The following is a 16826-nucleotide window of genomic DNA, read 5'->3' as shown; positions in this document are numbered from 1 at the left end:
GAGGCTGTCTGCCAAGGGAACATAGATCCCACTGGAAATGAGCAGGGATGTGTTTTTCTAGGCTTGAACATTCACACCTGAAATCCAATTACATGTCTAGGTTTGATTCATGCCTGCTTTACCTTTACAATTACAGTCACATGTTTTAACAGGCCTCTAATGATCTATACCTTAAGTGACTGTCATGCATTTAACCATGTTTCTGTTTCAACTTATCCTGTGTGTCACTCTCTTCCAGGTTGTAGGCAACCTGTACTTTTCATCAAAAGGTGTGATTATGGAGCATCCTGAGCAGAGCAGGAACTGGGTCATTGTTATTTTTGCTTTCCAAGTCAGTTTTCAGTCAAAAAAGAACTGTGAGATGTAACATAATTAGAATAAAGTGGGCAGCCCAATGCTGTAATCCAGCGGTCCTCAAGCTTTTTAACCAGGGGGCCGGCGCACGGATGCAGTGGCAGGCAGTCATCTGCGGCTGCTTGGTTCCCCCCCCAACCCCCGGCAGGGGGGTTCTGTGAGTACCGGGAGCCGGATTGAGGACCCTGGGGGGCTGTTTGAGGACCCCTGCTGTAATCAAATTTACTTTCATCATCTCACTAAATTCCTAAAGAAAAATTGGCAGATCCCAGAGAATCAAGCTCAAGCAGATAGATTTTCCTTCCAGTTTTGCCAGAGGCCAACATGGTTGTTTAAATTTTCTACATTTTCTCAGCAACAGGAAAGGAGCAGATAACAATTTAATCATTGAAATTTTATACAATGTCACACAGAACCAAAATTAAGTGCTATATGATTTCATGGCATAAAGTTTTTCAGATGGCTTTGATTTATTTGTTATTTGGATTTTTAATTCTTTCTGGTACATCTGACTGCATAATTTTTCTCTTAATTTGGTTTTGTAAAATTCTCTGATTTCAGATAACTGAACAGTAATTCTTTGTACTATCAAGGAACAACATTTTGTGACAGGCAAATAGATAAGTGAAAGATTATTTGTAATTGATAGCATGTGAATGAAACATTAAAAGATCTAAACATCTTTTGGTTTGCTCTTTTCCACTTTGTTTCATAGAACACTTCGACTATTTTCATGGAGCATTTATATGGGGGAGACAACCCTTTGCTTCATGTATTGAAGCAATCAGATTGTTTAATTTGTACTTAACATACATATTTAATGAGAAAAGAAAATATAGTTATATAAATGCAAATTAATTTTACAGTCCTAATTTTCAAAATCATAATCACTAAGAATGTTTCACTATAAAAAACCTGTGTAACCTGATAAAACGTTAAACAAATATTATCTTCCTGACACTAATTGCTACAAACCCTCTCCCCTTTTGTATTTTACTTCAAAGGTACATAGGATATTGTGCCTGCAATATTTTCTCTAGATAAGCACAGCTTTAATATACTGTTGTCTAGTAATCTGGTCCCTTATCCAGTGCACAGCACCAAGCACACACTGAGTGGAAGTAATTCTACCTTTTTATTCTACTTTGCACAAAGTAGGGAGCTATGTGGTAATCCACAAAGACTAGGTCACCTCTTAACACATAGTAAATAATTTTACACACTTTGAACAATTGTTTACAATTCCATTCAGTCACGTCTCATTCTTATTGGTTCTTAGAAGCCTCCTCTCCATTTAAAGCATTTTTTCTTTTCACTGCAAGTGTTCTGTGAGGAGGGGACTTTGTTAGTAGGAGACTTTCTTTGCTCGAGGGTGGATCTTTTAGTATGCTAATTAGGATAGTTCACAAACAGATCAGGTAATTTTTGGTTTAGTCTCATTAAGCATTTGGTTCTTCTTGAGTTTATCTTGTTACTTCTTAGCTTGATGTATTTATAGTGTCTATTCCTTCTCCCAGGGCCATCTGTTCTTAACTGTTTGAAAGAATTAAATAACATCCTCTGTTTTCAATATTTTTCTTGTTTTTCACTATAGATATTTACATATTTTGTCTAAATTTTAAGTTAAATAGCAGACTGTCCCTCTATTAATCACTTATCTGATACCCAGTTGACTACAATACTGCACTTCTGTAATTCCCGTGCATGGCAGTATTGTACAGTTCACGTCATGGATCTTTTATTATTCCTTTTATCATTTGAGAGTACCCTTCCCTGAGGAGAGGAAGTGGAGAGGGAGGTGCTGATCTTCTCCCTGGTATCTAGAGGCAAGGCATGTGTGAATGGTTCAAAGTTGTGTTGAGGGATGATCAGAGCAGGTATTAGGAAGCATTTCTTTACCGAGAGGGTGGTCAAACACTAGAACAGGCTTCCTTGAGAGGTGGTCAATGCCTCATGCTCATCAACATTTAAAAGGCATTGTAACAATGCCCTTACTAATGTGCTTTAACTTTTGGTCAGCTCTGAAGTGGTCAGTCAGTTGGACTAGATGGTTGTTGGAGGTCCCCTCCTACTGAATATTCTACTCTGCTGTGCTCTGCTATGTTCTAATCTGTTCTGTTTTGTTCTGTTTTATTCTACTTGAATCTATTCTATTCTATTGTATTTTAGTCTATCCTATCCTCCTCTATGATATGCCTGATAACAACGGCCATAGTACATGTGTTCCTGTAACTTCTTGTCTTCATGTGAAAAAGGACACCAATGTGTTATTAAACATAGAAAATGTCAAAGGACATTTATTGCACTTTAAAATACATTTGTTTTCATTTATCTTCATCAAATTATTTTTTTGTTTTTATTTTGGATTATAAAGACTTAATACATTTTCTTAATCAAGTATTAAAAGTTCAAGTCAAAAGGTCAGGTTCTAGCCTTCAAAAATACTTTGTGCTCTGCTTTTGTTACAAAGTGCTGGGACACAGTTTTGTCATGTTATTTTTCTTCAAGATACATCAGTTTTAGTGAAGATTAAACCTGAACTTAATTTATCCAAATTAATGCTCCCCACCCCAGACTGCAGTACAAGGTCTCATTCTGCACGTCTATGAGATAAAATAATGTCATGCAAGTATCAGAATTTATGCTAAATACAATAAATTCAATTGTAATATTCTTATATCTTGGGAGATATTCTACAGTATTTTATGATATTGTGTCTTTACACATAGTTGTATGAACATATGGAAATTATGATAATAAAATACGGGTATGTATTAGTGTGATCTTCCTTACAATTTCAAAAAAAACACTAATGTGATAGTCTATATTCTAAAATATTCTGTGTTTATACTTTACTTATGAGGCTTATGTATAGTAATATATAAGTAAAAGGAGAAATTTCAGGAACAGAATAACATTGTTTTGTTAATCACTAAAAAAGCAAAAGTAAACTAATAACTCCACCCAAGGTTTTTTTGCGGGATTCATTGACATGTAAGTCAAATTTGCATTGTACTTATATCTTAAAATCTGTTTTACTTGGTCACTGGCCCATATGGTCTGATGAATGTTTTACACTGTATTTAAGGTTCTAGCCAATATCTTTATGTTTCTAAATGGATAAGAATTTCAACAAGAAAGTCATTGAGCACACATCTTTGGAAGCAAGATAGCTTATTTTAAACTGGTCTAAAAGTCTTTATAATTTATCTCTAAAGGCAATCTTCCTTTTTTTTCCTGTTATTGACAGCACATTTTGATATTAAGTAAAATTTAAATATTTTTTTCTGGAATTAATTATTTATGCATTATAGACTGATTTAGAAGTACATCATATAGTACTGCAGAGGGAAAACTGCAGCTGTCCTTTTCTCCTATTCTCTTTATATTTTGATGGAGTTTTTACAGAATCTCATTGTATATTCATTACAGATGATGCTTAAGCAAATTGACAGAAACTGTTCTGTTTACCCATATATAATTGAATTAGATCCACATAATGGCTTGTGCCCCAGTGTGTTCTTACAGGGCACTATTACCTGCATATTTGAGCAGATTGCCATATGGTTTTGAGACTAATGACCAGAGATTATCTTCAGTGATTCTGGTGTCATTTTATACCAATATAGGTCAAGAATAGCTCTATTCTATTTCTTACAGATGCAAAGCTGCAAAATCAAAGTAGATGGTATAAGAGTCAAGCCTTTAATCCTTAAAGTCAGTCATATTTACCACTTCCTCTTAAGGCAGATAATTTTCATGGCACAGGATAAAAAATATAAATAATTATCACAGAGATGTGAAGGACATTTTCAGTATAAGTATAGGATTTTAGAAAGTAGTTTTAGGTGTGGGACATTACATTTTAAACCTGAAGTAGGTAGACTTCTATCACCCAAAGCATTAAAGATGCAATTAGGTTTTGTGTTGTGCTTTTTACTTTTGGAAATTTAAACTATGAGAAGCATTGCTGCACAGGCTCAAAATGTGTATGCTGTCACACTATCATTATCCTTGTGGCTTTTGGGAGAAGTTATTTTGTTTCCTCACCATGATTACTAATAGAATATTAATATTTTATATAGGTGGGTGCAAATAGCTTAATAACTGATTGTGTTAAAAGTATTTTAAATGTTTAAATTTAAATGTTAAAAAATGTAAAAAAAATTTTGCTGTATAGTTGTGGTGGGTTGACCTTATCCAGCTCTGAGGTGCCCACCAAGCTGCTCTCTGACTCCCCCTCCTTATCAGAACAAGGGGAGAAAACAAGGATGAAAAAGCTTGTTGATCAAGACAAGGACAGGGAGAATGCTCACTAATTACCCTCATGGACAAAATAGACTCCACTTGGGTAAGATTAATTTATTACCAATTAAAAATATAGTAGGATGGTGAGAAATGACAAAAACTTCTAAGGCATGACTCTTCTACATCCTCCCCACCGAGCAGTGCAGAGGAGTGGGTAATGTGGGCTGCACTCGGTTTGTTAACAGCTCCTCTCTACTGTTCCTTCCTCACACTTCTCCATTGCTTCAGTGTGGGGTCCCTCTCTTGGGATACAGTCCTTCATAAACTGCTTGAATATGGATCCTCCCCACTGGCTGCAGTTCATGGCTCCTTTCCTTGTTATTCATGGCCATTAAATGACAAAGTTTGGTGTCACATGCTAACATTCTTACTGCCTTCTAGACTGTAGGTATTTCAGATCTGTCAAAAATAGCCAGATTGTTTATTGTTTTAGTTTAAATTTTCATAATTTTTCTGGCTCAAAAAATGCATTCTAGTTTAATACAAGGTTACTTAAATATTGTATTTAGAGTATTATCACAGTATTTATTGGATAAAATGTAAATTTGTGAGATGAAACAAACAGGTATAACATACACTTCTGAAAGCTAACCTATTTGTGAGATAATAATTTAAACAATTTTATTTTAATAGTCTGAGGTATTAGACAAAGTGATAGAAGGATATTTCAACATGAAAATCCTTATGTATTTTGTTTACTTCAACAGGGCTAAAATTTCAGCCTTGAATTTTGATTTACTACAGTAATACCAGAAATTATGTAGAAAACAGATTGTTTCTCATTTCAAAAGTATGGTAGGGCCAACAAGCCATGTAGTTGTATATTTTAAAAACACAGTAGGAAGAAAAGCTTGGGGGGAAATGTAGCTTTCAAAGTTAGTTTAAGTTAATCTGGAAACATGGATGCCAAATTTTCATATTCATATTTTTTTCTTATTCATAATTTAAACACAGGGCAAACTTATTTGCATGTTTTATTCAGAATAAAGTTAACCTCAATATTTTAAAATTTCTTCATAGTATATAACATTACCTAAAAACTGTCCAGAGTTATATAAACCCTTGGTATTATGACAATACAATGTCCATGTAATATTACTAAACTTTTATTACAGGAAATCAGCAGTTACTAATTCATTTCCATCATGTACATAAAAAATCCTGTATATATAAATATATATGAGCAGTTTATATGCTTTAAAAATTTAACTAAGAGGTTTTCTGCGTGGAGCAGGGTCCTTCTTGTGGCATCAAACACTTCAGGACACAAGGGTTACAATTCATTTGGCTGTTCTCAGGTGTTTATGACTGTTTGAGATGCTCAGGTATTCAGTGTCCATGTGAGGATAGCAGGAATGACACCAGAAAATCCATAGTCTTCTGTTAGGCAGAAAGCAAAGGCATCTTATATGACAGAAAATATTTGAGTGTGGGCATCTGAATTTAGCCCAAAGAAGGATTCACTATATCCTGACTTACTGCTTGCTTTTCCTCTAAAAGTTCTTTTCCATAAATATGAACTTCCATTAACGCAGTAACGTACTTTCTTGAAGAGGTTTCTAACTTGGCTGTGTGTGGCTCAGACCTTTCAATTTTTTATTCTGAACAGCATTAAACAGTAGTTGAACTCTAAGACTGTATGCATTTCTAGCAAATTAATTCCACTGATATTTTATGTTTTTGGAGGCATTTACTTCTATAAATATTTAGGCATCTCCCTGTACCTCTGTAGGTTTTCCAGTGTTTACTTCAATTGCCTGGTTGCACAATACAGCATGATGCCAGATCAGTCACCCTTCTAAATGAAATAGTTTGTGCCCTTGGAACTATTTTGCCATAATAACAAGAAACTGACAGGCTGAAGTACTCCTCAGAGAAAACAGGTGCTTATGGACCTTTCTGCTACTGTTGGCAGACTGTTAGTACTGAAGGAAACTATATTTAAAATTATTTTCATAGCTACAGAATGTATGAAATACAGGGTATACTCAACAAGTTCAGCCAAAAATAACATTTGAGTTAAAACTACTTAATTTGCTTGTAAGAGTATAGATTTCCTATGATGAATTTTTGTTTAATGTCATGAACACATAACCCTGTTATGCTGTTACCGTTATCTCCTGGATATTTCACTGGCCAACACAGCATTATAATGAGGGTATATGAATTCCCTCAATGTATCTAGTACATTGATGTTTGAATTGGGACATACAGAATTCATTAGATTTTTTAAAAATATCTACCTTTTCTGAAATCTGAATGTTTGTCATATTTTGTTCATGTTTTACATGAAGTTCAAGTAAGAATTAAAATGTCAGAAAACTCTTGAGGAATTATGCTATTAAATAAGTAATTTTCAAGGACCTGAAATGAATTGCCTGAAGTACTACATGATAATACCAGAGCTGAGATCTAACTCTCCAGATTCCTGCCTAGGGCTCTGTCTAGAGAATGATTTGTGTTTTTAAAAATGGAAGTGCACCTTTGATATATAACCCTTTATTTCTTGTGCTCTAGTAAGTCACATATGCACTTGAGATTAATTAATAAAATTAATCTATTCTTTAAAGACTAGGAAGTAAGTCACGGTCAAGCAGAGTAAACCAAGTATGTTTTTCCTGCTTGAATTTCTGGGACCAAAAAATGCATGTGCTCATTTAACTAGTAACATTCTCAGCTTTTATTTAAACTGGAGCTCTTATCTAGTGATTAATGTATTCTTAGTTAGTTTATGTATAACTTGTTTTTAACAAATGCTAACTGGGGGCTTTTAATTTTCAAATTTAAAGACCAATATTTTCAGACCCTGTTTTGAACAGTAAAGTATTTCTTTAATTTTTATTGTTTCCATGTCTTTCTGCAAGTGGGTGCTGCTCACCATTTTAGAAAAATTGATAAAAATGTTTTGAAAAAGATATAAGCACAGTTGAATTATTTTTCATGGATGACAAGGTAATCAATACATGCTTTTTTACATTCTTTTCCATGGTTCTGTTAAAAAAAATAGTGTTTCTTTAAAACTTATACTTGTTTCCCATGCTGTGTTCATATCTATATTTGTTTCTTAATGATATTCTGACAGTTGGAGCAGCAGCAGGAGCAAAAACGAAAACCATATACTTGACATTTTTCTTTGGCAAAAAATGAGAAATAGAAGAACTTGATACTATGTCACCGAATTGTCTTTAAAATTGTTCAAAAGTTATGAATTGCAACCTTTTAGTGTGAACGTATAAATGAGTTTTTGTCTTTTACAATTCTGCTTTTATTGTTTTAATTTTCACTTTCAGAATTAATTCAAGATGATTGATATATCATTGTTACATCTCATGTAAATTCGTGAGACATTAATTGGGCTTTGATATTTGACTTAAAAAATAACTTTTAATGTTTTACACTACTCTGTGTATTTAGAAATGGCAACATATTTATATATATATGAAACAAACCAAAAAGAGAGGAAGGAATATGTCTTAAAGGTTAAGATGGTAAACTGAAACATGAAATGATATCTAAACACAATTGCTGAAGTCTAAAATCTAACTTTGCAACAAGCTTCTCATCTGACAGATTGTGGCAGCTCTGTTAACTCTAAAATCATATTATGTTTGGGGGTTTTTTGTGTCCCCCCCCTGAACAAGAAATAAAACTGTGTTTAATAATGTGCTTATTGTCCTACTATGGATGTATTTAAATTACTCAAATAGGTGGTTAGTTAAAAGTATAATTTACATAGATAATAGTTAACAGTAAAAATGGCACTTCATAGTAACAAGAATTTTATTATTCCAATTTCTGCAGTTCATTCTGTTATTTTTCTAATTGTAGCTTCCAGCCACTCTATGTCTGTACTTACTATGTATGTACATTATCAGAAAGTTTTTCCTTACAAGACTATTCTAAGTTCAATGTTAGATCCATTCCTAAACTTTACTACATAAACAAAGTGAACTGATTCTCTTAAGATTATTGCTATTGTGGTTTTTTTTCAAAATATCAAATTATTCAGCCTTAATTAACTTACTGAAGAATGATGATATTGGATATGGAAAGCACATTCAACACAGAGAAGGAAAAAAAGCTATGTTATCAGGCAATCCAAAGAATGAAAATTGATGGGAGAAAAGACAATCTGTTTACTTATGTTAGAAACATTTGGAGTATGGGCCAGGCAGCTGGTGAGACTAATTATGAAAGAAGCCGTTAGACAAAAAAATTAGTATTAGTATTAGTATTCTGTTACTTTTTTCTTTTTTTTTTTTTAAACAGTATCAGCACCTTTTATTTTAATATTATTACTATTTTAAAATGTATTATTACTGTCATTTGCTTTTTGTCTTTATTTATTTTCTACTAGGGGTGGTTATTAGGTTCATTTTCAGGTCACTAGTGAGGGCTAAAAGGAAAGTAAGTTCCTGTGAATAAGAAATATAAATCTTAAGGCCAATACGAGAAATAAGCAAATTTGGGTTTTTAACCACATTTTAAAAATGTACAATTGTTGCATAAAGGTAGGACTAAATGCCCTCAACATTTCTTCAAAATAAGAAACAAAATAATCCATATTTCTTCAGTAAATTTGCTTTCACTCAACAAAAACTGCAGGACAGGTAGTTCTTCATGGCCTAACCTTTATGTTGTATGTTTGGAAACGGCTTATTTCAACTTGGGAGTTATGGGTTATTCACTTTGTAACTTAATTGCAGCTATACTTATGACAAATTTTGAGTAATACTACTGCAATTGATGGGTTACTTTTTAAGGACTCTGAGGCAAAATAAGTAACTTTTTTTCATAAAGGAACATAAAAAAAAATGTTTTGTTGTATTTCACTTTACAAAATTCAGTCTCCAGAGTATCAACAACTCTTATCATTTCACTGGTAGAAGAGGAAAATTGGTCACTGGGTATTCTATATTAAAAACATTTTCTGTTTTCTAAATGAGTGACAGTTTTAGAAATGCATTTTTTACATCTGAAATGAAATGTTTTCACTGGATCTCAAGAAAATTCCTTGATAGGATGAAAATGTGCATAGACATGATGTTTATTACCTTTAATGGGTTAAAATAATGCTGAATCATCTTTACTATCTGGAAAACATCAGATGACCTACAACTGGAACACAATTTATATCTCTCTTTGGAAGCTGTTGCTACCTAAGTTTGCATTATCTGGACATAAAATTTGCCCAATACTATTGTTATGGATGGAGTCATGCACTTCACTCGCAAGAGAAAATCAACAGTATATTTTATTGATATAAAACAGTGAGTTAACAAAGTTCGGTGGTAAATGTGACAGCAGTTTAACAAGATTCAGTGAAAGGGTACACTTGATTACTGCATAAAGGACAGGATCAGACAAAACTGGCAGGGAAATCCTCCCATTGAGTCATGAGGTTCAGAAAGAACCCCACTGCGTTCTAAATTACTAAGAGAGACATTTAGGTGTAACTGGATCAAGGTATGGTCAACAGTTTATTGCTAAGGAATTATATGTGCATAATCAATCCTTTATATCACTTAGCTAATATTTCAGTTTCAGGGCTCTTACTCCCAATTCACTTACTATCTCTCAACCTCAAAGAGTAATCTTGAGAGGTGTCCTTACTCAAGAAGAGATCCTGTTGTGCAGGCTGCTGCTGTGCAAGAGAACTCAATAGCCCCTGGGATGTCTGCTATTTATGGAGTAAGAGGACTGACCCATAGTCATATTAGCATACTGCCTACAGATGTTAGTCTCTTCCTAACTTGATTTGGCTATAGTCAGACCTTGCTCACACTGTGGTTAGGTGGGCACATTGTTCAGATTAGCCCTTGGGTATTGTGTTGTTATCTGTCTCTCCCAAATTCACTTTGAGCTGGATGCAGCCATCATGACCAGACACATACATTAGCACCACAGCTGGTGGTCATCACCTGATCAAGGTTACGGGAAATAAAGGTCAGGTTGGAACAGGGGGACCACACCATCCCAATTATATATACCCGTGTTTATGTATGGACACAGGCATCTGTGCCTTCAGGTACAACTGCTGGTTTTAATTTTTTTCTTATCCATATAAGCTTAGGCCAGTCTGACCATTGATGGAAATTTAGGCAGAACTGTAAAAATAAGCAAGATTGTTATACATAATAATAAATATACTTTCTTTCAATCTGATAATCTTTTTAAAGTTCATAATTTTCACTCTTTCTCTTCTTTCGTATATTGATTACTAATACTTCAGTACAGGTGTGAAGTTATAATCACTAGTCTACTGCTAAATTATTTATAATTTTGGATCCATCTTCTCTTTTAAGGTTCTTGACTCTTGTAGATGATTCTTTAAAAAGTTTTTTTTAAGAAACTTAACATAGTCTGTCTACTTAAGATAACCCCACCACCTTTTCCTCAATTATGCATGTAAATAATAATTAATGTAAACATAATTCTCTTCTTGTATTGCATACAAGCCCAAAAGTGAATAAACTTCTTGTAAAAATAAAGGAAAAAAAAATGCCAACAGAAACAAGTTTGGTTGTACTTGACACCTTTCAATTTTGTATCATTTCAAGGAAAATAGTGTTACGTAATGAACAGAGAAATTAATTAGTAATCTGGATACTATTGTTTCTCATGCTATTGGATTGCCTTTCATCACTTATTTTTTGGCTCTCTATTTCAGTCTAAAATTGTAGTAATAAGGACTGGTGTCCTTTGTAAAGTATATTGATATCTTTGAGTAAAATTATTTATGAACTCAACTGTTACCATTCATTCAAAAACAAACAAGCAAAAAAAATATTTAAAAATCCTCTATAACATTCCAGAGTCAGTAATTAAAAGAAAGGGGGGGGGGGGGGGGGGGAGGGCGTGGCGTGACGGGATGGACGAAACCCACAAAAAAACCCAACCAACCAACCTACGTTTTTTTTTTTTAATGTATTTATTTTCTTCTAATGTGAGTAAACAGGCCTATAGAGGGGACTATAGGCAATGGGCAACACGGTGCAGGAGCAGTCTTGGCAATGTGTAAGGCACTGTGGTCAGTTAACCCCAGTAGGCAATTAGGCAGCTCAGCCTCACCCAGCCACCTGCTCACTCCCCTCCAGTACGATGGGGGAAAACTTGTGGGTTGAGATAAAGGCAGTTTATTAAGTAATGCAGAAGCTGCATGCACAAGCAAAGCAAAACAAGGAATTCATTCGCTGCTTCACATCAGCAGGCAGGTGTTTAGCCATCTCTATGAAATCAGGGTTCCATCACATATAACAGATACTGGGGAAGACAAACACCATAACTCCAAACATCCCTCCTTCCTTCTTATTCCCCCAGCTATTTTAGCTGAGCATGACATCATATGGTATAAGATATCCCTTTAGTCACTTGGGGTCAACTGTCCCAGCTGTGTACCCTCCCAGCTTCTTGTGCACCTCTCAGCTGACTCACTGGTGGGGCAATGTCAGAAACAAAGAAGATCCTGATGTTGAACAGCAAGCACTGTTCAGCAACAGGTAAAACACCTCTGTGTTATCAACACTGTTTCCATCACAAATCCAAAACATAGCCCCATATAAGATGCTACGAAGAATATTAGCCAAACCAGTGCAGGCAGTCACCAGTTTCACACGATTTAATGCAGGGGTCCTCAAACTTTTTAACCAGGGGGCCAGCGCGTGGATGAAGCAGCAGGCAGTCATCTGCGGCTGCTTGGTTTCCCCCCCAACCCCCGGCGGGGGGGGGGTCTGTAAATACCGGGGGCCGGATTGAGGACCCTGGGGGGCCGTATCCAGCCCGCGGGCCGTAGTTTGAGGACCCCTGATTTAGTGGATCACATCAACAACAGTGCTGGTTATAGGGGCTTGGATTTAGGTTCTAATGAAAATACTACATTGTTTTATGCAGTTATATTAGGTCCTTAGGCTTCTACTTTAGTTACTGGCATATGGGGAAGTAAATATAGCAAATATTTAGGGGCAAGCAACCAGCATAGCCCTACGGGGTCCATTAACTTTGTGCACCACATCTCTCCTGTGAACACCTAAAATGTTGGAAAGTTCCTAATATATTATTTAATGAAGTTGTGGTTTTATTAAACATTTGCACTGATGTTTGTTGTTTCAGAATTTCTTTATTGTTTTCATTGTTGACTTGAGTGACCTGAAACCCAGGTACATATTTACATTCTTGAAAAAAGAGATGCCTAACAGCTATATTTATAATAAATTCTTGTTCCCGTTATTCACAGATGTTCTGTGTTTATATGATCCTGAGAAGAGAGAGGGAAGTGCTGTTACTTTCTTAAAGAATCTTTGCAGAAAATGTTTTTAGTGTTGTGTTTAAAAAACTCCCTCACATTTCAGAAAATGTTCCCATACCTATATTTTCTTCATGCTTATTTTTGGCATGGTCTGTAATTCTTTATAGAATTATATATTTCTGTAAGTCATTCCTCTGTATTTATAACTTCTACCTAAAAATAGTGATTTGGACATTTTTGTGGGTTTTTGGCTTGGCAAAAAGGATACGTTTGTAGTTCAAATTTAATCATCCATAGAATTTGTACATAAGAGATACCTAGTTTTGTTGCTATATGTAGTCAGTGATCTATGTTTCCTCTTTCACAGGAATTTGGAAATAGTCACAGTGACTCTTAAGACTTGAAGACATCACTGTAGGAGGGGTGGGCTAGGGAGCAGCACATTTTTTACAATTTTAAGGAATACTGGATCCTTGTATGTATTCTGTAATGCTAGTACCATCTTATGATGTTGCTTCTGTATTATGTTATTCTTCAAGTGAAGGAGGTGCTCCGAAACCTGTTTTAAAGCTCTGGTTTAAATATCTGGCTTGTTTCATTATGAAATTTCAAAAAGATTTAAGAAACTGGAAGACTGTAGCAATATTTTCATGCTTGTGCCTGTAGCAATGACTTCTTTTGGTTACAAATCCCTTTGAGCATGAGGTGTCTGTAAAAGATATGATAGAGTCAAAAAAATTCGGATGTTTCAAATTTCAAATTTTACATGAAATCAGGAAGAAGATGCATAGTAGGAAAATACTATCACATTTGAAGCTAATAGGTCAATGAAATGGAGTAACTTATAACAGTTGCAAACATCTTTCATCAAAAGCCTTTATAAAGAACACATTTTCTTGAGGTTTTTAAAACCTCAGATTGAGGATCCTCAATTCCATTTCCCTGTTCTTCATATATTTTTCTGTAGTTTTACTGAGACAACAAATAGTGTCACTTCATTTTCCCATATTTAAGAGATGCTCCATCAAGGAGACTCCTGTGGGTTTTTGTTGGGGGTTTTTTTGGTGGTGGTGGTGGTTTGGTTGGTTGTTTGTTTTTTTTTTAATAAAACACATCATCACTAGCACATATGTGCTTTTTTGATCTGCTTGTAAGTATGACACATCTTATGGATATTTCTCTTTTCTGCTTGCATCATAAGACAAAATTTACTGTTCTCACTTTTTACTTTATACTTACTATATTGAACGCATAGATTTCTAACTTATTTAAGAGATAATAAAATAGGTCTTACTAGTAGTGAAAAGAACATGTACATGTAGGCATTTTGGAAATGTCATATTGCCATGTTCCCTACTGCTTCTTCCAGGAAGAATGTCCATACAGAAATTCTGTTAGTACAACTCTGGTGCTGTCTTTCCCAATTACTTACTATAGCACTTATGCCAGCAGAAATATAAAGTGTGACAGTGTCTATGAAAAAAGAAAATGCTTCTAGGAAAAAAAATATATTATTACAGGAAATTCACTTGCAGTGCTTGTATAGAGGTACCTCCTTAGGTGTCTCATATTTTTAAGCTTTTTGGGGATTTAGTCTATTTAACTAATCCTAAGTAATAATTCTGAATTGCTTACAAGGGAATTTTGTCTCTTGTATTTCAGAAAGAAGACAGAATCATTCTTCTTTAAGAACTATAATTGGTCACTCAGAAACAAATATAATGGGTTTGGAAGTAATTTTTGCATTTCCAATTTTTTTTAAAGAAAATTAATTCTGTCCTTTATTTTAATCAGTTCAGAGTAAGCATATTTAATGATGATGATTAGATTAGTATTACTATTGTTTGGGGTTTTTTAAATGCAAAACAACGTTGAATCTAGAGAAGCATCTCAGCTGCTTTTTTTACCTCAGTATATAAATCAATATTATTTAACGACATACAGGTATATTTTTCTTGCTGATATTAGCTCAATCCTTTTAAATTTTTCCCATGCTGCGTTCAAATCTATATCTATATGAAAGTGTCTTATATTCTTTCTCAAAAATAAACTGATAAGCATCCACATAACAAGTTTTAAATGCTTCTGATGATTCAGTGCTTTATCTACAGAGGAACTAATTTTGTCTTAAGAAAAAAAGTATCTAAATAAATTTTATCTATGTAAGCATTAGTCTCCCATAGCCATCCAAACTCCCCATGTAGTCAGTGGAAAGGGTAACTAAACGGCAGTTTGGTTCGCCTTAGGCCAGATAATGTGATTTGTGTTCTGGGTGCCATTTTCTGTTCACTGACTGTAGGAGGAGCTATCATTAGACTGGGTGCTTAATGTTTACATGGTAAAGTGTAGGTTTCATGAATCAGACTAAAGGAATTTAGGTTAGACCTCTACCTCTTAAGTCTCAACCATTTGAATGCCTTTCCAACACATTCTATGTGTTAGCATAGAACAATAGCATGGAAGTGAAGATAACAAGACTTTGTTTAATAGTGTCTAATGTTTCTTCACACACAATGTATTTTCCATAAAGAAATTTTTCTTGCAACAGTTCCTATATACTTAAGCAGGTCTTTAAATCCTTCATTTATTTTTTATATCTAATTACTTATTTGTAACTTATTCTATTATTGAAGTGATGAACATTCGCTTTTGTTTTTAAATTGTAATGTAAAAGATTTTGTGAGTCTAACCAAATTGAGCATATTTAAATAATACATTACCATATTTTCTCATGGATTATTCTGTCAGGTTTCCTTCCCCCAATAAAATAAAAATTGCATTAAAAGTAAAAGTCTTATATATGTAGTTATTTTTATTGCCAGAAAAAAAAATGTTGCTTTTATGCTTCTGCATATGTTTCTTGCTTTTCTTTGGCTTTATTAGTCTTGATTTAGTAATGACATTTTGCATGTTAACCACTGTTACAATCTATGAATACTAGAAGGTAAATAAGGATCGTATGGAAATGTATGCTATTTTATCTACAGCATATTCCTGAAATTCTTGTGATTATGGAAACATAATGTAGATAATGCAGTACACGTTATCTCAAAATCTGGCAGGTCTGCAAGATATGCTGTAAAGGACCCATATTAGATCTCAAAACAATACCTCTGACATATTGTCAAAATAAATATACAGGTATTTGTGTTAATAATGTTTTTCATAGCTATGGATATGCTAGGACCATTTAGCTTTAGTGCTTTTTTTTTTGCTTTTTTTTTTCCCAAAAAAACCCGAAACCTCTTTCTCTTTTACCTTTAATGATACTCCTGTAAAACATTAACTTCACTTAAAAAACATACAAGGGCTTTTAGTCCTGGAGTCAATTTTAGCATGCATTTAAAAATATAAACATACAAATAGCAGAGATGGCAAAGCAAATTATGAAAAGCAAGATGAATTTGTAACGAGAGGCAATATATTATCTTTAGATCAATGAGTGTTTTATTGAAAACAGACTTTTCTTTGGGTTAGAAACTAAAGCAATAGAGTTCAATGTAAGCCTCATCTACTCTGGTAGTGTAAGTTCCTCTCTGGAGTTTATATGACTAGACTATTTCCATTCCAACACTAAGAGAATAGATTTGCTGGCTTTCTGTTTCAATATTGAGAAATTTTAAACAATTAGTTTAGCTTGGACGCTGCCTTTTTACATAGCTAAAATTTGGGTGAGATTAATTGTGCCTTGATAATCACATAGAAACAAACTTAAGTGGATGGAAACCATTGTTTTGTCATGTGTTGCTGCCAAAACAGCAGCATAATATGGCTGATGCAGAAATCCCAGATGACCCAAACAGTGTTTTTAGCAACAAAACAGAAGAAAAGTTAACTGCATTTTCATGCAGTAGCTGAAGTTGTGTAAAAGTCTGCCCAGGGGTATCTGCAAAATTTAGTATACAGATAAAATGTAAAA

General features: G+C 34.1%; 1 protein-coding gene across 1 annotated transcript in view; it reads left to right on the top strand.

Annotated features, from left to right (window-relative positions):
• CSMD1 (CUB and Sushi multiple domains 1) overlaps positions 1 to 16826 on the top strand; it is a 1203943-nt gene that overhangs the window by 825230 nt on the left and 361887 nt on the right. The window lies entirely within an intron of this gene.

Source organism: Falco peregrinus, chromosome 7 (assembly GCF_023634155.1).
Source record: "Falco peregrinus isolate bFalPer1 chromosome 7, bFalPer1.pri, whole genome shotgun sequence".
NCBI classification, from domain to species: domain Eukaryota; kingdom Metazoa; phylum Chordata; class Aves; order Falconiformes; family Falconidae; genus Falco; species Falco peregrinus.
This window is presented reverse-complemented; position numbering and strand designations above follow the sequence as displayed.